Raw genomic sequence first — 23,462 nt, forward strand, 5'->3', positions numbered from 1 at the left:
CAGGGTGCTGCAGGCTTGGACTGAGGCATTCACTTCTCTGAGGCACATGTCATAAAAAGCTGGAAGCACTCATCCACTGGATGAAAAATAAAAGTCACAGTCTCGAGCACGCTTTAAATCAAGTCTTCCAAAATTTTGGTTCTTTAAGGATTTCTAATCCTTAAAGATTTTTAAGTTTTTTTGGATCTTTAAGGATTTTTTCCTTCAGCTGTTGCTGACCCAGCCCCCTAACTAATAAAATAAATAAATGCTAAATCAATGCTAAAAGACTCCTTGGTCTTTTAGCATTTATTTCCCTGTCAGGACAGAGAAGAGTAAACCCAGAAATATTCCCTGCACAAGAAGAGTAAGCCCAGAAATATTCTGGAGGAGGCAAATCACCTTTTGCTGGAGATGTTCAGAGCAGCATTCAACAGAGAGCAGCTGCTTATGGAAGACAAGAACATCTTAAAAATGACAACTGGAAATTAAAAAGTCATAATTTAAAGACTCTCCCTGGCTAAGGGATAACACAGACAGCACCTGCAGCTCTCTGAGAGAATTTACACTCATTAATGAAAAAATCAATCAAACCAAGCTCATTCAACCCCTGCCTATCCCACCACTGCTTTAAGGCAAATTTCAGCATTGCAGCCTCCAAACTGTGTGAAAATGGTGAAAAGCTGCTTTAGCCCTGTGACATTTGGCCAAGTGAAGGACTCCAAAAGACAATTCTGGCCACGGCAGCAGAAGCAGCAGAGGTGGACGGGACCAAGCTCCTGAGAACTCTGGTCTCTCCCAAAGCCCAGCCTGTAAAACCAGCCTAAACTCCCTGTCCAGACCCCCTTGCTCCTTCCACCAGAATTCCTGCAGGGATGTCTTTGCTGGCACTGACCCAAGAGCCATCAGCTCCTCTCAGAGTGTAAGAGAGCCCAGCTGCCCTCACAGACCCACTTTATTTATTCCAAATTAAATCCAAGATGCTTCTCGCTTCATTCCTTTCTCCTCAGTGCACTTTTCTCTGCTTTAATATGCTAAAAATGACTGCTGGGATGAGGAAAACACATTAAAATTGAGAGTTCACACCTCTCAAGTGTGGATGGCAGGGGAGGTTTTAGGATTCCAGTTGCTGGAGTCCTGTAACTCCCACAAGTGCCTGACAAGGAAAAGGGTTTCCAGCTTTCCAACTTTTACTGAAAAAAAAAAAGTCAAGAGAAGAACATGAATTCAGAAAAATCACTATTTAAACTGTCAGCCTTCCTTATTTTTACCTCCTAGTGGGGTTTTAACCCAACTTTATACTTTGGGGAATTTCTGGTCTCGTGGGGGAAGAAGTTTATTTGCACTCATAGAGCAACTCAAACCTCACCCCCTCCTTTTCTTCCCAAAGTTTCTTTCTAGTTTTGCTTTTCAGAAGATGGAATGAACTTCTTGCAGGAAGGAGAGCAATGTGAGGAGTGTTAAGTGTGACTGCAGGAGCTATTTCCAGTCTCTACAGCATTTACTGAGCAGTATATTGAAGAGGCCATGAAATGCTAATGATCTCCAGACTGCCAGAGATACCGTCCTAAATAGAAGGAAAAAATCTCTTTGAGAGATTTTTTTTTTTTTGCCTATTCCATCTCCAGAAAAACCACACAAAACTTTTAACACCTCCCTTTGGCTAAAGCTCTCCAAGTTACACTTGAAGAAAACCCAAAAGGAAAACCAGATGGGGGTGGGGGAGTGGATAGAGATGATCCAGAGCTAAAATATCCATTAGTGGTAAATTCCACCATCTCCTCCCCCTCCCAAAAAAAAAAAAAAAAAGAAAAACAACTGGGCTGCATGGGTCAGATTCCACCCTCAGACCCAGGAACCAGCTCCAAACACATTCACTCAGCCCTTTTTATTCTCCTGCTTGTCTAAGTGGCTGCTAGGCAACCCCAGCAGCATCGCTGCTCATATGCATTAAGTATTAACTATTATTTCATTCCTTCCCCCCTTTCCACAAAAAGGCAGCAAATTCGTGGCAGATAATTCTTTTTCCAAAAGGAAATGCTGGCTGCAAATGGAGCTGTGTAAAGGATGGATATTGCCAGTTTAGTTCCAGGCTGGGATGCATCCACCAGCCTGCACTACCCACCTGGAGCCCTCCTTAGGGGATGAAAAACTCATTTTTGGTACACCAGGAGATGCAGCTGCTCCAAGCCAAGCTCTGGAGGGGATTGCAGTGCTGCCCACACAGGGAGCCAAAAATTCTGGTGTCACTTTGGTGAAGCAGCAGCCACCCCCACTGCTGCAGCCCTTGTGTCCATGTGGAGGAGGGAATTCTCCTGTGGGAATGAGCCCTGCTTTTGCCAGAGATGGACAGCAGGAAGGATGCTGCTGCCCTGCCCAAGGTAGGGTTTGAGCCAAAATTCAAAGATTTCTGCTGCCCTCCCTCTGAGAGGCAGATCTGGGAGCAGCATCCCCATCCCTGCCAAAGGCAACTCTTCCAACCACCCCAGTTTCAACTCTTCCAGCCACTCCAGTGGCCGTTTTGTCTGAAGAAATAAACATCAAAATTGGGATGGAACAGAAGAAAGCAGAAGCTGGTGGTGTTTAGAAATTGTTGGGATAGTTCAGCTCAGCAAAGAAATTCGGTGATGCTGAATTCAGCCTGGTCCCTAACTTTGGTGATGCTCCTGTACCATCACCAGAACAATCATTCAGAGGAGCTAGGTGCTGCTCAGGACAACAAAACCTCGGGAAAATGAATTTTTCACCTGCAGGAAGACTCCAAGAAGGGAGAGGGAAGACTGCTGACAAGCAGAGCCCGGCACTCTTCCAGCCCAGTGACATTTCTGAGTAATTACAAACCCTTAGCATCCATTATAATGTTAATTTACAGGCCAGTTGTTGTGGAGAAGTGTGATTAGATGTTGTGTAGCTACGATGCAGACTGGAAGGAATGTTAAGAATGCCTCCACTCCGGACTGAAGTGAGCAGTATTGGACTAAACCCTTTTCTGACCCAGAGATGGGGTAACTAAGAGGTGTTTTAAAACTTTTATTCCATTTTCAGTCTCATTCAAAGGGTGAGACAATACAGGTGTAACAATTCATGCTATCAGAATCAGAAGCCAACTATTTCCTAATTACAATACACTATAAGCTAGGTTTCTGTAGGATATATGGAGGGTTTTTTAACTTTCTTTCCATAATATATTTTCACTATAAAATAGGTTTCTTTGCCCATCAGCTTTTGCCACACCATATTGCAAATGCCTTAAAACTAATAATCTAAAATTATTCTTTGTGGGTCCTACTACAATGCATCTTTTATAGTTCTACTTCTCCAAAGTATCCAGTTTTATTTCTAAGGCCATCCTTTAAAACTTGTTTCCAGCTCCATTTCTCTCTCAGCAATGTCTGTCCCATTCCACGGCATTTCTAAGTCAGCATTCCTTATCTCAGGCTTTGCACACAGATGCACACTGTGTGAGCCTTCTGCCAGGCTTTGAGAATTCCCTACAAATCCATTTCCCAGCAGGAAGAGCAGGAGCTGGAGCAGAGAGGGGATCCCAGAGAGCCTGGGCAGGACCACAGGCACAGGGCAGGACCTGCAGCAGCAGGCTCGGGGATCAGCCCCTCTTCTGCTGCAGGAGGCTGCCAAGGAATGGGAATGCTCACAGAATTTGGGCTGCAAGGATCTCAAAGCCCATCCAGTGCCAGCCCTGCCATGGCAGGGACACCTCCCACTGTCCCAGGCTGCTCCCAGCCCTGCCCAGCCTGGCCTTGGGCACTGCCAGGGATCCAGGGGCAGCCACAGCTGCTCTGGGCACCCCAAGCCAGGGCCTGCCCACCCTGCCAGGGAACAATTCCTGCCCAATCTCCCATCCAGCCCTGCCCTCTGCCACTGGCAGCCATTCCCTGGCTCCTGTCCCTCCACAGCATCTCCAGGAAAATCCAGCACAAAAGCATTTCCAAGGTTCCTTTCCGGGACACATCTAGAAGTTTCCATCATCAGCCAAAGCAGAACCTGTGGTTCCGTGTCCCCTGCAGGCTGTGGCTGCTCCAGGACAATGCCAGCTACCTGGGCACAGCTCATCCTCCTCTGCCTGGCACGGGAGGGTCCCACTTGGGTCACTCCTCACATCTTCCAAAGAAAGAAATGAGTATTTGCCTCAGCTGGGAGTATCCTACTGATTTATGTCACCAGCAAAACTCAAAAGTCCAGGCTAAGTGTATTCTCTAATACACACCAGCTAGAAAATGTTTGTTTTTCAAATTACGAGATGTTTCTTATGTTCTAACCAATGTTATGTTCTTGTTTCTTATGTCCTACCCAATATCAGTTGAGGATGATAAAAACTTTTGAAAAGGTTTTAAAGCACAACAAAACCTGTTAAAAAGGTTAAAAAACTGAAACAAATCTCTTTATATACAATGTCTGCCATTTTGCAATGAAGAGAAGCAAAACTAGTAATTTTATTTTTTTTTTTAACACTAATGTCACAGCACATTTGGAAGCAGAATCAGGCATAATTTCATTTCTGAAACCTACCCATTAAAAGGGCTGCCAGATTTGATATAAATTTTCCTCTACAAAACAAATTGATTAAATGCAGACTGAACTGGAGTCCCTAAAGCTTTGTCACAGCAAACTTCACGCAGCACTTTTGTAATTTGCAGGTGGAAATACATCAGAACATTCATTTTCAGCCTCATACAAGCACCTCGTTACTCTGCAAAGTAATATTTTAAAGCTATGAATAGGATCTAAATTATTCAGGGATGGAAAAAACAAATCCATCTCCTCTGGAAAGGAAACCACCAGCTGCTGAGAGCAGAGCAACTCCTCTCCTAAGGCCAAATAATCAGCAATGCAAATACCAGTGGAGAAGTGCAGCAAAGGAAAGGTTTTCTAGGAATATTCTTGCAGGGAAAAAGGGTTTTGTGACATTTAGGGTGGAAGAGATCTCCCAGACCATCGAGTCCAAGCTGTGACTGATCCCCAGGTTGTCACCAGAGTGCCAGGTCCAGGTGTGGACACCTCCAGGGATGGGGACCCAAACCTCTCTGGAGCCCCTTCCAATGTTTAATTCCCCTTCAAGTGAGGAAATCCTCCTGATGTCCAGGCTGAAAGGGTGCAGCAGCTCATAAAGTGATGATTTTCCTAGTTTTTACAGAGATGGGTAAATTAATTTTAAATTAATTTAAATTAAATTTAAATTAAATTTTAAAATTTTAATTAATGTAAAAATTTTAGCAATTAAAATACAAAATTTCAAAATGCAATTTAAATTAAATTAAAACTAATTAAAAATCAATTAAATTAATTATATTTAAATAATTAATTGAAATAATTTAAATTAATTTACATTAATTTAATTAATTTTAAATCTGCAGTGTTTACATATAAATATACAAGACTATATAAACTCTCTGTCAGGTTTTAAGAATTTTTTACAAATCCATTTCTCACATCAAAGGAGCAGAAAAGGCAGAGGGAGAAGGAATCTCCTCAGCATCACCTGAGGTTCTGACCCAGTCACACCTGGAACTGCTTTTTTCATGGATATTTCAAACACCAGGCTTAGAGAGAGTTTAAATGGGGACAGGGAAAGAAGGGGAAAATTTGCACAGATTGAATTCTCTGAGCACATGAAGGAGGAAATTTTCACAGATTTAATTATCTGTGCACATGAAAGAGTAAATTGGCACAGATTTAGTTCTTTGAGCACACGAAGGAGGAAATTTGCACAGATTGAATTCTCTGAGACATAAAAGAGGAAATTTGCACAGATTTAAATCTGCACAGATTTAAATTTGCAGAGATTTAATTCTCTGAGCACACAAAGGGGATGGCAGTGATGGGGAGGTTCCAGGGCTCTTCTGCCAGGCTCCCAGCTCTCTCCTGGCACCCAGATATTTGCAAATTCCCATAAAATACCTAATTGCCAGTGCAAGAATTAACTAATTTTTGTTCTGAGCAAGGCCAGCCTCCCTTCCAGCCACACCCCAGCTGACTTCAAAAAGTTTTGGGTCAAAACTCAAAAACCGGGAGCAGATCTTTCTTTTCTGGAACACCAAAGGAGGCAGGAGGATGTTGTCCATGCTCCTGGGTGGAAAATGGATTTATAGAAAGTTCTCAAAGCTTGACAGAAAGCTTCTGTATTGTCTCACCCTTCACATGAGACTGAAAATGGAATAAAAGCTTTTAAAACATCTCTCAGTTGCCCCATCTCTGGGTCAGAAAAAGGCATAATCCAACACTCCTGGATATCTGTGTCTGCAGGAGCAGCAGCTGAAAATTGCTGAGTATTATTGAATATTTCTGAATATTATATTATATTGTTGAATTTATTGAATTTATTGAATATTATTGAATATTATTGAATATTATTGAATATTATTGAATATTATTGAATATTATTGAATATTATTGAATATTATTGAATATCAAGCACCCCCCAGACTTGCCTGAGGCATTGACCTGTTCTGGATTTTGCAAAATCACACTGCAAGAACACTGAACCAGCAGCAGCAGCAGCTTTCCCCCTTACTCTACCATGAAGAATATTGAAGATCTCTCATCATGTGAAGCACAGGGAGATCAGTCTGAGGCACTGAGAGCCAAGACCCTGCTCTGTGTGGGCTGGGAAGCTTTCAAAGGATTTTTTTTTCAATAGGAAAAACTGCAGAGAAATTTGATCAACTCACATCAAGCCAACTCTCCTGCCTAAGTTGCACAGTTTCAAAAGGATCAGAGGATCAGCATTCAGGTTTTTCACTGTACTAAGGATTTACTCTATTTTCCTTTTGAAATTATGAAGTGTTTATCACCCCATATCGCTCTCTTAACTTTCCTTTGTGACTGAATTGCATAAACATGTATTTTACAAGGTACAACCTAACACTAATCTGACATTATTATGAATCTTACCCCATGACATTCCATAGGGTAAATCCCCTCTTTGCAGCATCCTTCCCTAAAAATGCCCATGGGATGGGCAAAATTTCTCAAAGCAGGAAAAGGGCAGAGAGGACAGAGCATGAAACTCCACTTTATTCTGTTACTGAGGTATTGGGATTGGGGTTCCCACCCCATCCACACCGGCCCTTCCCTCCCCTGTGACTCACAGCTCTGATGGCCACGAGCTGTGGGTATTTATGAGCCAAACGTGTTCCAACAGCTCAGAGCATTTTAGAAACAGCTTCCAGCAGCTCTGGGGAGCCTCAGAGCAGCAGGTAGCCAGGAAAGACCACGGCGCTGCCAGTTTTAACAGCAGAATGATTTGTTCTCTTAAAAAAACTTCACCTTTCATTGGCTCCTTTATTTACCAAGGAGAGATTTGGGTGGGGAATAGAGGGAAGAGTCTCTTCTGTGCAGCCAGATGGAATTCCAAACCCAGTTAGTTTAGGCAGGGAGTTAAGGGGAAGATGTCAAAATATGTTTTCCATTAGCGTAACAGCGGAAAACACGAGGTTTAAAATACAGTATACAAACAATTCCTGCTCTGCTACCAGAACCTGTGCCAACAGGAGGGATTTGCTCACCAGAGTTAGCTTAAACCAACAGCAACAGAGTTGTAAGTCAGAAATTTGGTGTTTTATTCTGAAATATTTGCTTGGGGTGCTACTTGCCATCAGACTTCAGTCAAAATAAGCCTTAGCAAATGATATGTTAAACGATCCCATCTGCCTGTTTCAAAGGCAAAAAAGCCAAGTAGATTTTGTTAATCCTGAATTTCCAGTTCAGCCTTCCAACAGAGAAGGGACATTTTTTGTTCTTATTCACTGTGTGGTGCTAAAGTGAGCAGGGTTAGTGGTATAGAGCAGCAATCAAGACATTGACAGTGAATTTTAACAATCAACAGAACATTGATTTATTTTAAAACTGGAGAAGTTTTACTTTCTGCAGATGGAAGGGAGAAAAAAAAAAGAGCACCATCACCTTCCCTGCATCTGCACTCAGGTGCTGTGGCAGAAAGCACTCCAGAAGGAATAAAAAAGGGAGAAAAGGGGGAAAAGGGGGAAAAAGGGTGGAAAAGGGAAGAGGAAGAGGAAGAGGAAGAGAGAGAAGAGAAGAGAAGAGAAGAGAAGAGAAGAGAAGAGAAGAGAAGAGAAGAGAAGAGAAGAGAAGAGAAGAGAAGAGAAGAGAAGAGAAGAGAAGAGAAGAGAAGAGAAGAGAAGAGAAGAGAAGAGAAGAGAAGAGAAGAGAGAAGAAGGAAATATTTAATCAAATGGTGTTTGCAGCCTGGCTCTCCAGTCCCACCAGCCCCTGCACTCGTGTGTGCAAGGGCCAAAGCTGAGGCTGGACAGGGGGACAGATTTTTTAAATTAAAATCCTGTGTTATTACATTATTGGACCTTATTACTGCCTGTATCCTCTAACCAGTCTGCAATGCTCCTGTGTTGGGGAGAAATCATTCTTCCAGGGAACAGGCAGTAGCTCAACTCTTATATTAACTTTCTAATGCAGGGAAAATTAGTAAAAAATTTATAAACCTGAGAAAGAAAAAGGTATAAAAGGTATAAAAAGGTATAAAAATCACTGCAAAGTGGCCACAAGCTGTCAGTTGTCACCAACTTCCACTTCACTGCTGTGCTATGATGGTTATAAACCTGAAGTGTAAAGTGGAAATTCATCCACAGACAATTTACTTTCCCCCAGCAGAATATTGCATGATGTTCTGGCTAATCACATAATTCAACCCTCATGTATTCAGAGATCACTCAGAAATCAGGAGAATGCATTCAGAACGTTCACTGTGTGGAACATTTCGTTGCCCAAACATCACAATATAAATTCAAGCAAGTAGCTGCCAAAAGAAAAAGTTACAACAGAAATTCCTTAATGATTGACTAAGGAGAGACTCATCACCAAGGTATTAAGTAATTCTTAGGGGAAAGTGAATTAGAATTGCAGTGTATGATGTATTAATTATTTGGTGGCAGTTGAAGAAAAAAGCTTGGGTTTTAAGTACACATCTGGAGGAATTTAACCCACGATATAAATTGTCTTTTTAAATGTGCAAAAAGGGAAATCGGAGTGTCACTGGGTCCTGCAAATAGAGCAATATGGAACAGAAAGTTTTACTCATCTGCAGTTCATTTTTGCTCCAAAATTCCCTTTTTAGAGCATTCTAGCTGTGTGTTCATCTGGATTATAAAACAGCCTGAAGAGTGATACCAGAGTCACTTCAGCAAGAAATTCCCCCAAATTTCTCTAATTAAACCATTTCTCCAGGGGTTTGTTGGCTGGTTTCCCTCTCTGAATTTTTTCAGCACCAAAGCACATCTCTGAGCATCTTCTCTGCATTTCCACCAGCTCAAGCCCTGCAGCAAACTGGGGCAGGAAATTTTTAAATAAGAAAATAGGAAAATCCTCCGGAGAGGGGTTTTTCCTGGGGAATCATTTTCAGGGAGCAGAAAGAAGCCAGGAGGTCCCTTCCAACCCAACCATTCTGGGATTCTTTAAGTGCCTCTGCATGAAATATTCCAGGAGGGCACAAAACAGAAAAATAGTGGCACCATCCCAAAAAAAAAAAAAAAAAAAGGAAGCAGAGCAATATGACAACATCTCCAAAAAATGTGTGTCTTGTTTTGATCAGTGAGTAAAGCTACAATCACCTGAAGCTTTCAAAGCACTTCACAAATATTAATCCTTGTGAGTTTGCCCATCTTAACTTTCTGGCTTCTAAGGGAAAACAACAACAACAACAACAGCAACCAAAAAAGCCCAAAAAAAACCCCGCAAAAAAAAAACCTAAAAAAAATCCAAAAATCCCGAAACAACAGGGATTGAATTATTCCCTACTGGAAAATGGAAATGAAAGCACAGAGGAAATAAAGCAGGGTTTCCCAAACACACTCTGAAGTGTCAATGGATGTGGATTGTGGATCAGAAAAATACGGGACTGGCACAGGAACCCCAGCGAGGATGGAGTCCAGAGGCCAAGATATGAGTCAGAAATGTGGAATAAACACCTTTGGAACTGCACTTGATCACAATTTACTCTTGGAAATTCTCTCATAATGTGTTTGTACATGTATGTATACAGGTATATTTTATAAATCATTGTGCATAAATATCCAGAAAATAACCCAAATCCCACAGACACTGATACAGCTGCAGCCCCAAGGCCTGAAAACCCAGAGATTTTCTTGTGACAGTCACACCCTCAGATGTTTTGATATGAAAATGTCTCCTTTCAGTGCCCAGCAAGGAAGTGGTGATTTTGATTTTCACAACCACAGAGCCTGCAAGGAACCTGTGGGGCTAAAGCCAAAGCACATTTCCCCACAGGGCAATAGTCAGGGAATGCAAAATCCTGAGCATGATGAGGTGGATCAGGTTTGTATGGCAGATTTCATCCATGAAAAGGGGGCAGAGAAGTGCAGAGTGGTCCAGAGAGAGACTCACTGCAACCCATTCCCTGTCTTGGCCGTGATCACAGAACCACGGTGATGCCTCAGGTTTGGCTTTTCTGTTTTTCAGATTCTGTGCTGCTTTAGTGTGTGGGTCTGGGTTCATATCAGGGATGGTGAGCTCTGTGCACAGAGCAGGGAGACAAAACAATTCCTGCTCCAGCTGGGGACCAAGGACAAAGGATCCAAACCTCAGGCCCAAGAGCACAAACAATGTGGAATGAAGAGAGAAAAACAAGGATGAGACTGCATGGGCTGGGGCTGGAATTGGACAATGAACTCCAATACGCAAATGGAGCAGAACTGATCACAGTGACAGACCCCATGGCTGGTTGTGCATTTTGTGACCATTTTGGTTCATCTTGGGTGCAGCCCTGGCTGGGGTCTTGTGCTGCCCAAGGCGGATCCATTCAGGCATTTTAATAAATCCCAACTTTATTAATTAACTCTGTATGGTCTCTGTTCTAGCTCAGCCTTCACAAGGCATGAGTGGAATGGTTTGGGTGGGAAGAGGCCTTGGAGAACCTCTGCCATGGCAGGGACACCTCCCACTGTCCCAGGCTGCTCCCAGCCCTGCCCAGCCTGGCCTTGGGCACTGCCAGGGATCCAGGGGCAGCCACAGCTGCTCTGGGCACCCCAAGCCAGGGCCTGCCCACCCTGCCAGGGAACAATTCCTGCCCAATCTCCCACCCAGCCCTGCCCTCTGGCACTGGCAGCCATTCCCTGGCTCCTGTCCCTGCAGGCCTTGTCCCCAGTCCCTCTGCAGCTCTCCTGGAGCCCCTTCAGGCCCTGCCAGGGGCTCTGAGCTCTGCCTGGAGCCTTCTCTTGTCCAGGGGAGCAGCCCCAGCTCTCCCTGGCAGCATCCCCGTGGCTCCATGGGGTTTATCCCTAATTAACAGGATAATTAACAGCGTTATTAACTCAAACAGCCCCGAGGTTCCTCACTCAAGAGGAACAGAGCCCATCCCAGCAGCCAGGGTGACGCAGCTGTGCTGGAATGTCCTGGCACGGAATAATTAAATATTTAACCCCCCTTCCTCAGCGTGAGATGATCTCTACTAATTCAAATTAAATTCTCTACTAATTTGCTAAATTTATTTTAATTACTAAATTTAAATTAAATTACTAAAATTAAATTAATACATTTAAATTACTATATTTACTAAATTTACATTAAATCACTAAATTTACTAAAATTAATACATTTACTAAATTTAAATTTTGATTCTCTACTAATTTAAAATTTATCAATTATTACAAACTCTAAAATAACAATTCAATGTTATAATACTTAATAATTATATTTTATATATTATTAATGATGTATATAATCTTGTTAATTCCTAATTATTATCAATTTCTTTGTCACTACATACATTATTTTTAGTTTAATGTTTTCTCATACTCATAACCAAAAATTATTAATAATAAAAACTTATGTTGTTATCTTACCTATCTCTATACAATTTTACAAAACAAAATTAATCAATATTTTATTTTTCATATCAAGACCCATTCTTCATTTCCAAGATTTTTTTAAAAATCCTCCAATCCCTACAAAAAACATAAGTTTACTTGTGTTTTAACAAGTACAAAATCCAAATAAACTTCAAAAAAAATACAGAATTTAATCTGAGACCTTGGAAAAGGCTTCCAAACTTTGGTGCTAGAAGCAAGAATGTGGATTTACAGTTTAAAGTAGAAACACATTAAGCTAAGTAAAGTTTTGAGTTTTAGAGTTTAATATATAGAAAAAAATAACACTATTTACAAAGTTTACAAGAAGTTTTAGAGTGTAGTACTCTAAATTTGTGTGTCATAACATGATTGGCTAAGAAAGCTTAACACTGTAGCATGAGTCCATAAGATGAAATATTTAAGGATCGGGTCAAAAACATAAATACCCTTTTTGGCAGTGTTTTATTAGTTAATAAAGCCTTAAAAAGTCCTGTAACTAAAGGTCTTGTGACCTTCTGAGCCATGGGGTGAAGATGTGAGCCTTCCCTTCCTCACCCTTCCTGCTTATATAAAAGGTAAGAAAAATAAATTGCACCATCCAAAGCACCCAGATGTCCCATCTCTAATTCATTCAAAATTCCCACAAGACCCCAGCCCATCCAGGGTAACAGATTTTCGGGATCATTTTGGGGTTCCTGGCATTGCAACAGCTCCAAATTTCTTGGGGTTTTTTAAACTAATATTAGATAATGGGACTTAAAGAACCTGTTTCTACTTAAGTGCCTCTACCTCACTTTATAAGTTTTATACTTTATCAGTTTTATAGTCACTTTATAAGGTTAAATAATGAACTGACTCCAAATTTCAGGAGCCAGGTATAAATCTCAGAAAACAGAGTTTTCTGATTGTTAAAATAAAAGAAAAAAAAATTACTGCACTTTCCCCCTAAAATCAAGTTGGGATTTTTAAGGTTTTTTTTGGGGGGGGGATGTTTTAGGGGTTTTTGTTTGTTTTCATTTGAGGTTTTTTTCTTTTGTTGTTTTTAAGATTTTTACATTCTGAGCAGCATCTACAGTGGGAGGAAGGAAACTGTAGAGAACAGCAATGGTAAGAATAAAAATCCAGTACAAATTGAAACATGAATTATCTGGTTTACAACTCCTCACCTTCCACAATTACCTCTAATGGCAGCAGCACAGAAGACAATGCTCTGAAATTTAAATAATTCCATTTATTAGCTCAACAAGCAGCAGTTTTACCTTTCTGAGTGCTTCCTGCCTGCCAGGGAATATTCAGAGCACCACAAAATCATGGAATGGTTTGGGTGGGAAGGGACCTGCTCACCTCCTTCCACCCCTGCCACGGCAGGGACACCTTCACTGTCCCAGGCTGCTCCAAACCCCAGTGTCCAACCTGGCCTTGGGCATCCCAGGGATCCAAACAGAGATGTTGGGAGGGATCTTATGGAAACTCCCAGATTTTCCCATAAATCCTATTCCAAAAGGAAAACATGGACCCCAGCTGATCTCTGGGTTACACCAGGAGCAGCAACAACTTTGATTCTGCAAGCCCAGCTCAGGTCAGAGGGGTGCAGGTCAATGTGACAGAGGAGGTGCCTAAAATATGAGGGTGAGCTTTTCATTTCTGGTTTGAGGGGAGGCGTTTCTTCTATAATTTTCATATAGAAAAATCTACATTTTGAATGCAAGCAGCTGTGAGAGCTGGGCAGCCTGCAGGCCAGCCCCAGGTTCTTCAAAGGGCTTAAAGAAATATTCTGTGGAGGATATTTCACCTTCCTGGCAGGTGGAAGTCTTCTAACAATGGTGCACATCTGTCACATTAAGGAGAATAAATATTTGCTAGAAAGAAGGAAGCTCTAAAGACCAGCCTGGTGACCAGGAGCCATTATTTCTCTTATTATTTGTACCTATTAAAGAAAAATTTCCTTCCATGATTAGTCATTTAAGGTCATGAATATTTGAAAAGATCTGCATTTCATCTCCTTTGGGGCGAAGGGTGGGGGATTGAACAGCACAAGAAATTGTTTAAATGCAAGACAAATTAGGTAGAACCAGTCCATGTGCACTTAATCCCATCTCCCCCCACATTTCACAGCCCAGAGGTGGATTTTGAGTTGTTTTTCAGACTGGACCATCCCAGACAGCTCAGGGAAGGAGGGGGAAAATATCCCTGAGCAGAGCAGCGAGGTGACAGCGCTGACAACAGCAGCTCCAGCACACCGAGAGCCTGGGCTTATCTCCCAACTGCTTCCTCCCAGCTTATCAGAGGCTGCACAACCTCCCTCCACTGCCAAACAAGAGCCCTGCCAACAGAAAATATGAGACTGTGGGTAAGAAAGGGCCCGGAGCTGGCTGGAATAGCCAGCTCTGTGCAGAACCCACCCTTGTTCCCATGAGCTGCACAGAGAAGGGTCACTGTCCACCTCACCACATCTCCTCCTGCTCCAGCCTGGGCTCACAGAACCCCAGAATATCCCGAGCTGGAAGGGACCCTCAGGGATGATCAGGGCAGCCCCTGGCCCTGCACAGACACCCCAACAACCCCACCCTGAGCAGCCCTGAGAGTGCTGTCATCAGCCTGGAGAGGGGCTGGGAACACAAACCCCGTGAGGAACCACTGAGGGAGCTGGGGGTGTTCAGCCTGGAGAAAAGGAGACTCAGGGTGACCTTGTCACTCTCTACAGCTCCTAGAAGGTGCCTGTGCTCAGCTGGGGTTGAGCTCTTTCTCCAGGCAGCACTGACAGAACCAGAGCACACAGTCTCAAGCTGTGCCAAGGGAAATTCAGGTTGGATATCAGGAAAAAGTTTTCCACATAAAGGGGGATAAAGTTGTGGAATGGCTGCCCAGGGAGGTGGTGCAGTCCCCACCCCTGGGGGTGTTTAACAAAGCCTGGATGTGGCACTGGGTGCCAGGGTTGAGTTGAGCTGTTGGGGCTGGGTTGGACTTGATGAGCTTGAAGGTCTCTTCCACCCCAGTGATTCTGGAATTCTGTGATTCTGTGAGTTCTGTGAATTCTGTGTCCAAACGCTCCTGGAGCTCTGGCAGCCTTGGGGCCGGGACCATTCCCTGGGCAGCCTGGGCAGTGCCAGCACCCTCGGGGCCAAGAACCTTGCCCTGAGCTCCATGCCAAGCCCTGCCACAGCTCCAGCCCTTGGTGGGCTCCTGGCCCTGTCCCAGAGCAGAGCTCAGCCCCTGCCCCTCTGCCTGCCCTGGGCAGGAGCTGCAGCCCCCAGGAGCCTCCCCTCAGAGCCTCTCCCAAGTTTGTACCCCTGAGCAGGCTGGACAGGTCTGGCAGCAGTGAGGAACAGGCTCAGGAAGGACACACTGCTCTCCCCACACTCCCCAGCACAGCTCCACTCATCCCTGTGGTGGCACAGCTCTGTCCTGGGCACTGCAGACACTGGTGAGATGTCAGATGAAATCTTTTCTGACCCAGAGATGGGGCAACTGAGAGGCATTTTAAAAACTTTTATTCAATTTTCAGTCTCATGAGAAGGGTGAGACAATACAGATGTTATAATTCACACCATCACAATCAGAAGCCAACTATTTCCTAATTACAATACACTGTAAGCATTTCTTTCTGTCAGGCTTTGAGAATTTTCTACAAATCCATTTCCCATATTGAGACCCTGTCCCACCGTGGTCATGAGGTGATGGAGAGAGAAATGCCACTTGTATTTGGAGTTCCTGTGCCTTGTTAAGCAGCCTTGTTCATACACCAAGTAAAGGATAATTAATAAATCATCTAATTGTGAAGCTGCCCATTACCAGCCAGTAACTGAACCCATCCTAGGTACCATCAGCACTAAGCCAACCCACACATCATCAAGCATCAGCTCAGCTCAGGATCAGATCTTGGAAGGAACAGAAAAAGAATCCCAGAATGGTTTGGGTTGGAAAGGATCTGAGCTCATCCCATTCTGCCTCCTGCCACCTTCCACCAGACCAGGTTGGCCCAAGCCCCATCCAGCCTGGCCTGGAACACTTCCAGGAAGCCTCAGCCTCTCTGGGCAACCTGTGCCATGACCTCATCACTCACACAGGGAACAATTCCTTCCTGACATTTCATCTAAACCTCCTCTCTTTCAGTTTAAAGCCATTTCCTTTCACATGAGTTGATGCTCCAATCCAACAGCACCTAAAATATGATAAATCCTGTGTGCAAAATCATCATCAGATGCTCAGGTGCTCCAGAAGACACTCATCCATCATAAATAACCCTCACAAATCAGGGGAACACAGTAACTTCCACCAGCGTTGCACTGAGGCCATCACTGTATTGCTTTGTAGCACTGCTGGATGTCTCTACATGATAACAATAATAATAATAATAACAACAAAAAATCAGGGCTCAGTGCCCTGGTTTCTCCAATCACTGCCTTAGGGGGAAGAAAGGTCCTTGTCAGATGTCCCACTCTGTCCCTGCTCAGCTGCACAAGGGCAGGGCAGGGCAGGGTTTTACCTGTCAGCGTGAGGCTGCTTTATCTAAAGCCTCCAGGACTCCCAGACACCAGAGGTCAGAAGAACGAGAACAACTGATATAATTCCCTGGGCAGGGTGAATGTTTAATCAGCTGTGTGTTAAGCCAGAAATTCTCCAGAACAGTTCCAGGGTTGTCATGGTGGCAATGGGATCTCAAGCTGATACTGAGGAACAGTCTGACAATGACTAACCAGGTGGTTGTTAAGGAAATTGCTAATTCTGCTGAGGTTGTTTGCCTATAATCATTCCACCCCTGCTTTTCCCCCTTCTCTCCTCTTCCCCTGATGTTTCTTGTCAGTCTTAACTAGTGACACCTCCAGAAGAGGCATCCTTAATTACGGGCTCCATTCAGCAGGACCCTTTGCCTCGTGTTAACCTCAAAGAACCACCAGCCATGTAATCCCAGACAAATTCCTGAATTACTGGTGCCTCCCCACACACATTTCTTCATCCTGATGCTTCCAAAAACCCGTGGGGCACTTCCAAAACTCAGCCATGGAGACAGAACCATCTCTCTTCATGCCTGGATTTTCTCCTGGTGTGTGGAGCCCACAAGGATTCTCTCATCCCCAGCGTGGCTGCAAAAGGGATATTTGTGATTTGGAGCATGGGTTTGGTTCCTGATAGGAAAGGGAAAATGGGCACTCCAAAGTTGCTTGGGAGAGACGTAAATCCAGCCAGGATCCTTTTCTCTAGAAGGGATGGGGGAAATTGAATTTCATGTGCCAAACAGCAATTGCTGGGATTTGAACTGCTCTGAAAGGCCTGGAAGGTGGGCCCTGCTGCTCTGGCTTTGACAAGGAGCCAGGAAATCTCACAGAAGCGTGGAATTATTTGGGTTAGAAGGGACCTTAAAGCTCATCCCATCCCACCCCTGCCATGGCAGGGACACCTTCAATATCCCAGAGTGCTCCCAGCCCTGTCCAACCTTGCCTTGGACACTCATGTTCATGTTCCACCTTTTCTTTGCCAGGATGAGACTTTGTAAGGATCAGAGATGCCCTGAAGAAGTCAGAGCATGGAGACACCCTGATGCCTCAGGTTTGAGCTTTTCTATTTTTCACATTCTGTGCTGCTTTAGTGTGTGGGTCTGGGCTTCACATCAGGGGATGGTGAGCTCTGTGCACAGAGCAGGGAGACAAAACAATTCTGGCTCCAGCTGGGGACCAAGGACAAAGGATCCAAATCTCAGGCCCAAGAGCACAAACACCGTGGAATGAAGAGAGAAAAACAAGAAGGATGGGACTGCATGGGCTGGGGCTGGAATTGGACAATGAACTGCAATCTGTAAATGGAGCAGAACTGATCAAAGTGAGAAACACTGTGACTGGTTGTGCATTTTGTGACCATTTTGGTTCATCTTGGGTGCAGCCCTGGCTGGGCTCTTGTGCTGCCCAAGGTGGATCTACTGAGGCCTTTTAATAAATCCCTGCTTTATTCTTTAGCTCTGTCCAGCCTCTGCTCTAGCTCAGCCTGCACAAGGCATCAACCCTGCCCAGTTGACACAGGGACGTGTCTCGAGCTGCTCCTCCTCAGAGCCTGCACACAGGTACCTGCTGCTGTTTGTCCTCACACACATCCACACATTCTGCACATGAAGCCAAAGAAAAACTCCCCCACACAGGGAAAAAAAAAAAGAAAAATATTTGTAGAACCTGGATGGTGGGAATATGCACCAGTGAGCTCATCAGGGAGGAATACCTCTACAGTCAATATAATTATTACTTCTGCTGAGGATTTCTTTCAGATTTGGGACAAGAAAACAAGGCATCTGATTTTTGTTTGCATATTCTTATATAAAAGTCATTATTGGTGCAGCATTCTGTGACCTGTTCCTTTGACTGCAATGTTCAGTCATTAACCTCTTGCAAAGTTTCCTCCCACGACACATTTATACAACACTGAGACTTCTCTGGCATTTATTAAGCTCAGAAAAACAAATTATTAATATAAATCTAACTCAGAAAATAAAAAAACAAAACAAAACCCCCAAACTTATGAATTGCCTTTAAATGACTTTTCAAGTGCCTTCATTTGGGATTTCTACAGCTCTTCACTCCTGTGGAACATCAGGAAATACCCAAGGGAATGACATGAAGTTATGTCAGGGTGTTGGGATGGATCTCAGGGAAAGGTTCTTCTGTGACAATGACCAGATCAAGGAAAACAGTTTCTAAAGTTCTGTTTGGGAAACTTCTTGCTTCTGTTGCAATTTAAAATACACCTTTTAACTTTATTGCTAGGCAGACACTGCCTAACCCCTGCAGTGACATAAGTGAGCAGGAATACTGTGGGAAGAGTTTCTCATTCACTGACATGAAATCACATGTCTAGACATAACTACAGATTGTTTTAACAACTCAGCTGAATTAACAACACTTAAACTTCTCTAGAAATCATCTTTCATACAACATCACCCAAAACTGAAAGTAAGTTTGTTTTTTTCTCCTTCCCCTGCTACCTGGAAATAATTTTGTATTAATGTGTCCTGAAATAATTTCTGAAATGCAAACATTGCCATCTCTTATAAAACATCACCAAAAGCTGAAAGTGGGTTTGTTTTATCTGCTTCTCCCACTGAATGAAAATAATTTGTGTATTAATATGACCCTGAAATAATTTCCTCTCTGTGCTTCGTGTGCTAAAAAAAGGAACTCTAGGAAGTGCCCTGTACAAATGGATTCCTCTTTGCTCAGGGAGTTAAGGTTTGTGAAGGAAGGTTTTGTTATCTATTTATGAATTTATGGATAATTATTCCATAAGCTGTTTGGATTCCTATATTAAGGAGTCCATAGCTTGTGCTGGAGGAAGTTCTTGTCACCTATTTATGAATTTATGGATAATTATTCCATAAGCTGCTTGGATTCCTGTGTTAAGGGGTCCATAGTTTGTACTGAAGAAAGGTCTTGTCACCTATTTATGAATTTATTGATAATTACTCCATAAGCTGCTTGGATTCCTCTGTTTAGAAGTCCATAGTTTGTACTGAAGAAAGGTTTTATCATCTATTTATGAATGTATGGATAATTATTCCATAAGCTGCTTGGATTCCTCGGTTTAGGGGTCCATAGTTTGTGCTGAAGGAAGATTTTGTCACCTGTTTATGAATTTATGGATAATTATTCCATAAGCTGCTTGGATTCCTGTTAAGGGCTCTATAGTTTGTACTGAAGAAAGGTCTTGTCATGTATTTAAGAATTTATGGATAATTATTCCTTAAGCTGCTTGGATTCCTGTGTTAAGGGGCCCACAGTTTGTACTGAAGGAAGATTTTATCATCTATTTATGAATTTATGGATAATTATTGCATAATCTGCTTTGATTCCTCAGTTTAGGGGTCCATAGTTTGTGCTGAAGGAAGATTTTGTCACCTATTTATGAATTTATGGATAATTCTTCCATAAGCTGCTTGGATTCCTGTGTTAAGGGGCCCATAGTTTGTGCTGAAGGAAGGTTCCATCATCAATTTCTGAATTTATGGAGAATGGCTCCCTAAGCCGCTGGGACAGACACATCCCGACGTGGGAAAGCCGGCACGTTCCCAGACAATAAGCCGGATTTGTGAGTGTTTGAACAAAGGAATAAAGACTTGCCAGTCCAAATAAGACATGCCAGTCCAAATAAGACAAAACGAGGCGTCTGCAAGCGCCGATTACCGACAGAAAACCCGCCCTGCGTGTCAAACACCGGCACGGCAGTCCCGGCGGATCCCGGCGGATCCCGGCGGATCCCGGCGGATCCCGGCGGATCCCGGCCCCCGAGGCCGTGCTGGGCTCCGGCATCCAGCCCTGCTGGCACTCGTTCCGAGGGAGGCAGGCCAAGGAGGGACAACTGGGGTTAAATATAACCCGGACTCCTCCAGCACAAGGACCCGCCTGTTGAATCAGCAGCGCGCCCGGACTCCGCTTTTAGCTCGGCTAAAGCTAAAAGAGAACGGCAAAAATGGGCTGCAATACGTGAAAGCTGCTCTGTTTACGGGCGGGGAAAGCATGTTGTGATGAAACGTGGCAGCTGCCGGTGCTCCGAGGTGTTACGAGCACGGGGTTATTTAAAGACAATCGGTGGCGCCGTCTATTCTGCAGCACCGAAGTTATTTGGTGGCACAAAGTGGCTTTTAGTGGCAGGGATTGCTCTCAGCTGGAGGATTTCCCCCAAAAGCCAGGACAAATGATGTCATCTGGCTGCTCGATGATTAAAGAATTCCAGGATAGGCTGGGATGGACGGGAGCTGAAATCCCACCTTGGTCTGCCCACCTTCCACTAGCCCAGGGTGCTCCAAGCCTGGCCCTGGACACTTCCAGGGATGGGTCTGATGGTGTTCACACACACAAAAGGACACAACAAAAAGTGTATTTCCTAACACACGATTTAACAGTGACCCTCTCTAGACCACACTCAGCCTTAAATCTTGGGATGGGTGACCCCATCCCTCCCTCCCAGCCCAGCTGCAGGGGCTTAGTGTGGTCCCAAGCCCCCTGAAGAAGGAGGTGCCATCATTTATAGGCCAAATCTACAAGTTTATATGTCAATCCTACAAATTTATAAGGCAATCATACAAATTTATATGCCAATCCTACAAATTTATAAGGCAGTCCTACAAATTTATATGGCAGTCCTACAAAACACTCCTTGAGAGGGTGGATCTGATGCTAAAGGAGAAGACCCCAGAGTGCTGCCTGCAGTGTCAGCCCATCCAGGTGCTGCAGAATTCCCAGTGGATCAGACCCCAGGAGCAGAGCTGGCTCTCGGGGCCCCAGGACAGGGACAGGCTCCTGTGAGAGGAATTCATGAGATGCAAATGGCTCAGCAGGGGTGGCTGTGAGGGACCTGGCTCTGCCTTTCCTCTGTGGCAGTGGATGTTCCTATCCCCATCTCCGAGCGTGCACTGGGATCATTCCTGCTCTGCAAGAAGCAAGCAGGGACAAAGAAATTCCAGCTGTCAACCCCTTCTGTCTGTGCTTTCAGCCTTCGGGCCAAGATCCTGTTGTTACCTGAGAACCCAGATTCCGATTAAAAAGATGAGCACTCCCAAACCTCGTGGTCATGGGAACAGCTCTGACAACACCAACTCCAAACAACAAACCCCCGGAGCCTGCCCACAGCTGTGTAACCCCAAGGCAAAGGCAACACATCTCACAGAATTCCAATACATCTCCCTTCCCTTGGGACAGCAACACTGAGAGGTAAAGACACAGCTGGATATGTTGTTTTTTTAGAAAACACGAGCTGATATTTTAATGTATCAAACACCCCTGTAGTCCTACAAAGTCCTACAAGGTCCTGCTTTGGGGGTTTTGCCTCAGCAGCCATCCAGAAATCAAACTGTTCATCCCAAACTCTCTCAGCAGACACAGTCAGAGGTTGATTCAGTCTGTCTTGAACGAGGTAACCATGAAAGAGCCTCCCAAAATGCCTCCTCTTCTTCTAAATGTGCCACCTTAAAATAAAACCTGAGACTGAACTGATCCTGAACTGGCTGAAGCAAACTCAGACTGAAAAGTGAAACAGCAGAGGCGGAGAGGGAAGCTCAGGAGCTTAAGGTCGGTATTTAGAGACTGATTTTTTTCTTTTCTCTAAGCCAGACGTTACTTTCTATTCTCAAATGATTTGTAACCAAGATAGAGTTGAAAAGTTTGGGCAGAGGCAAATGAAAAAAGCCTTGACTAAACGATTCTGAAGCTGAGCTCTCCTTTTACGCTACCAGTTAAAGCCTCAGTTTCAGGACATTCCAAATGCAAAAAGTTTAAGTAGATTTAACAATATTTAATAAAATTATTATTAATTCTGCTCTTTAATTAGTAAGTCTCGCCTCTTTCAACAGCAAAGCCAAAAATAAAGGCTTCGGATTGCTATCTAAGTAAAAAGAATGGAAACATTTAATCAGGCAGCGGGAACTCACGCTTGAAACAGGCACGTCCACAAAATCCCACTCTAACAGGAGATGAATCTTGTTTCACAACACACTTTATTCAAAACCAACAGCAGAAACCACATCAAGAACAGACGGCGGATGCTTGCAAATAGGTCTCGCTGCGATTTCCCCTCGTTTCTAAGACCGCCTCGAAAGCGAGCGCCGGGATCTCCCAGCCCTGGCAAACTCCAGGGACGAGCTGGAGTTGAAACCACCTCCCTCCACCCCCGAGGAGGAGGAGGAGGAGCGCGAGGGGGGACGGGGACAGAACGGGGAGGGGGACGGGGACAGCGGGAAGAGAGGGACGGGGACAGAACGGGGAGAGGGACGGGGACAGCACGGGGACGGGGACAGCAGGAAGAAAAGGACGGGGACAGCAGGAAGAGAGGGACAGGGACAGCATGGAGAGAAGGGGACGGGGACAGAAAGTGGAGAGGTAGACGAGGACAGCACGGGGAGGGGGACAGCAGGAAGAGAGGGAGAGCACGGAAAGAGGGGCACGGGTACCGTACGGAGCGGTGCCGACTCCAACCCCAGCGGAGCGCCTGCCCTGGGCCCCCTCCCGACCCTGAGCGGACACTTTGGGGCTCGCACCCCCCGGCCCCCTGTGGGACCCCCCGGCAGCGCCGCGCCCGCGGAGCCGGGAGCGCGGAGCTCCGGGGGGCAGCCCCGCGGAGCCGGGAGCGCGGAGCTCCGGGGGACAGCCCCGCGGGGCCGGGAGCGCGGAGCTCGGGCAGCCCCGCGGGGCCGGGAGCGCGGCCCCCCCGCCGGCCGGGCGGTGCCGGTTCCCGTGCCCGGGCGGGGCCGCGCTGCGGGCGGTGCCCCGGGGCAGCGGCACCGGCCCGGGGAGGGCGAGCCCGGGGCGGTTCGGCGGCGCCGCCTCCGCCGCTCACCCGCTCCCAACTTTCCGAGGGCGGCGCGGCCGGCGCCCCCCGCCCCGGCGGGCAGCGGCACCGCGCATCCCGCGCCGGGACAAGCCGGGTCCGCGCCGCGCCGGCCCCGCAGACCGCGCACATCCCTGCGCCCCCCGGCCGCGGTCCCACACCCAGCCCCCCGCGGGGCGGCCCCGCTCACCTGCCGTCCCCGCCGGGTGCCGCGGGCTGCGCTGGGCTCCGGCCGCCGGGGCCGCGCGTTGCCGCCGTTGGCAAGTAACAGTCTCCAGGGCTACGGTCACTATGGCGCCGGGCGCCGGGTCTCGAGGCAACTGTTGC

The 23,462-nt window shown here is 45.3% G+C and overlaps 1 protein-coding gene and 1 long non-coding RNA gene across 11 annotated transcripts in view; one reads left to right on the top strand and one right to left on the bottom strand.

Annotated features, from left to right (window-relative positions):
* Positions 1-23,462, bottom strand: part of RFX2 (regulatory factor X2) — a 76,226-nt gene extending 52,764 nt beyond the window's left edge. For 9 of the 10 annotated variants that reach the window (XM_064396246.1, XM_064396256.1, XM_064396255.1 and 6 more), the window contains exon 1: positions 23,326-23,462. The gene's annotated coding sequence lies outside the window, so the exon portion shown is untranslated. The remainder of the gene's footprint in view (positions 1-23,325) is intronic. The other variant, XM_064396252.1, reaches the window with a different exon arrangement.
* On the top strand, positions 11,931-14,254 carry LOC135284653 (uncharacterized). The gene is made up of 3 exons (XR_010349909.1): positions 11,931-12,409; positions 12,882-12,941; positions 13,980-14,254. It is a non-coding gene; the product is annotated as an uncharacterized LOC135284653 (long non-coding RNA).

This window comes from Passer domesticus, chromosome 21, assembly GCF_036417665.1.
Source record: "Passer domesticus isolate bPasDom1 chromosome 21, bPasDom1.hap1, whole genome shotgun sequence".
NCBI classification, from domain to species: Eukaryota; Metazoa; Chordata; class Aves; order Passeriformes; family Passeridae; genus Passer; species Passer domesticus.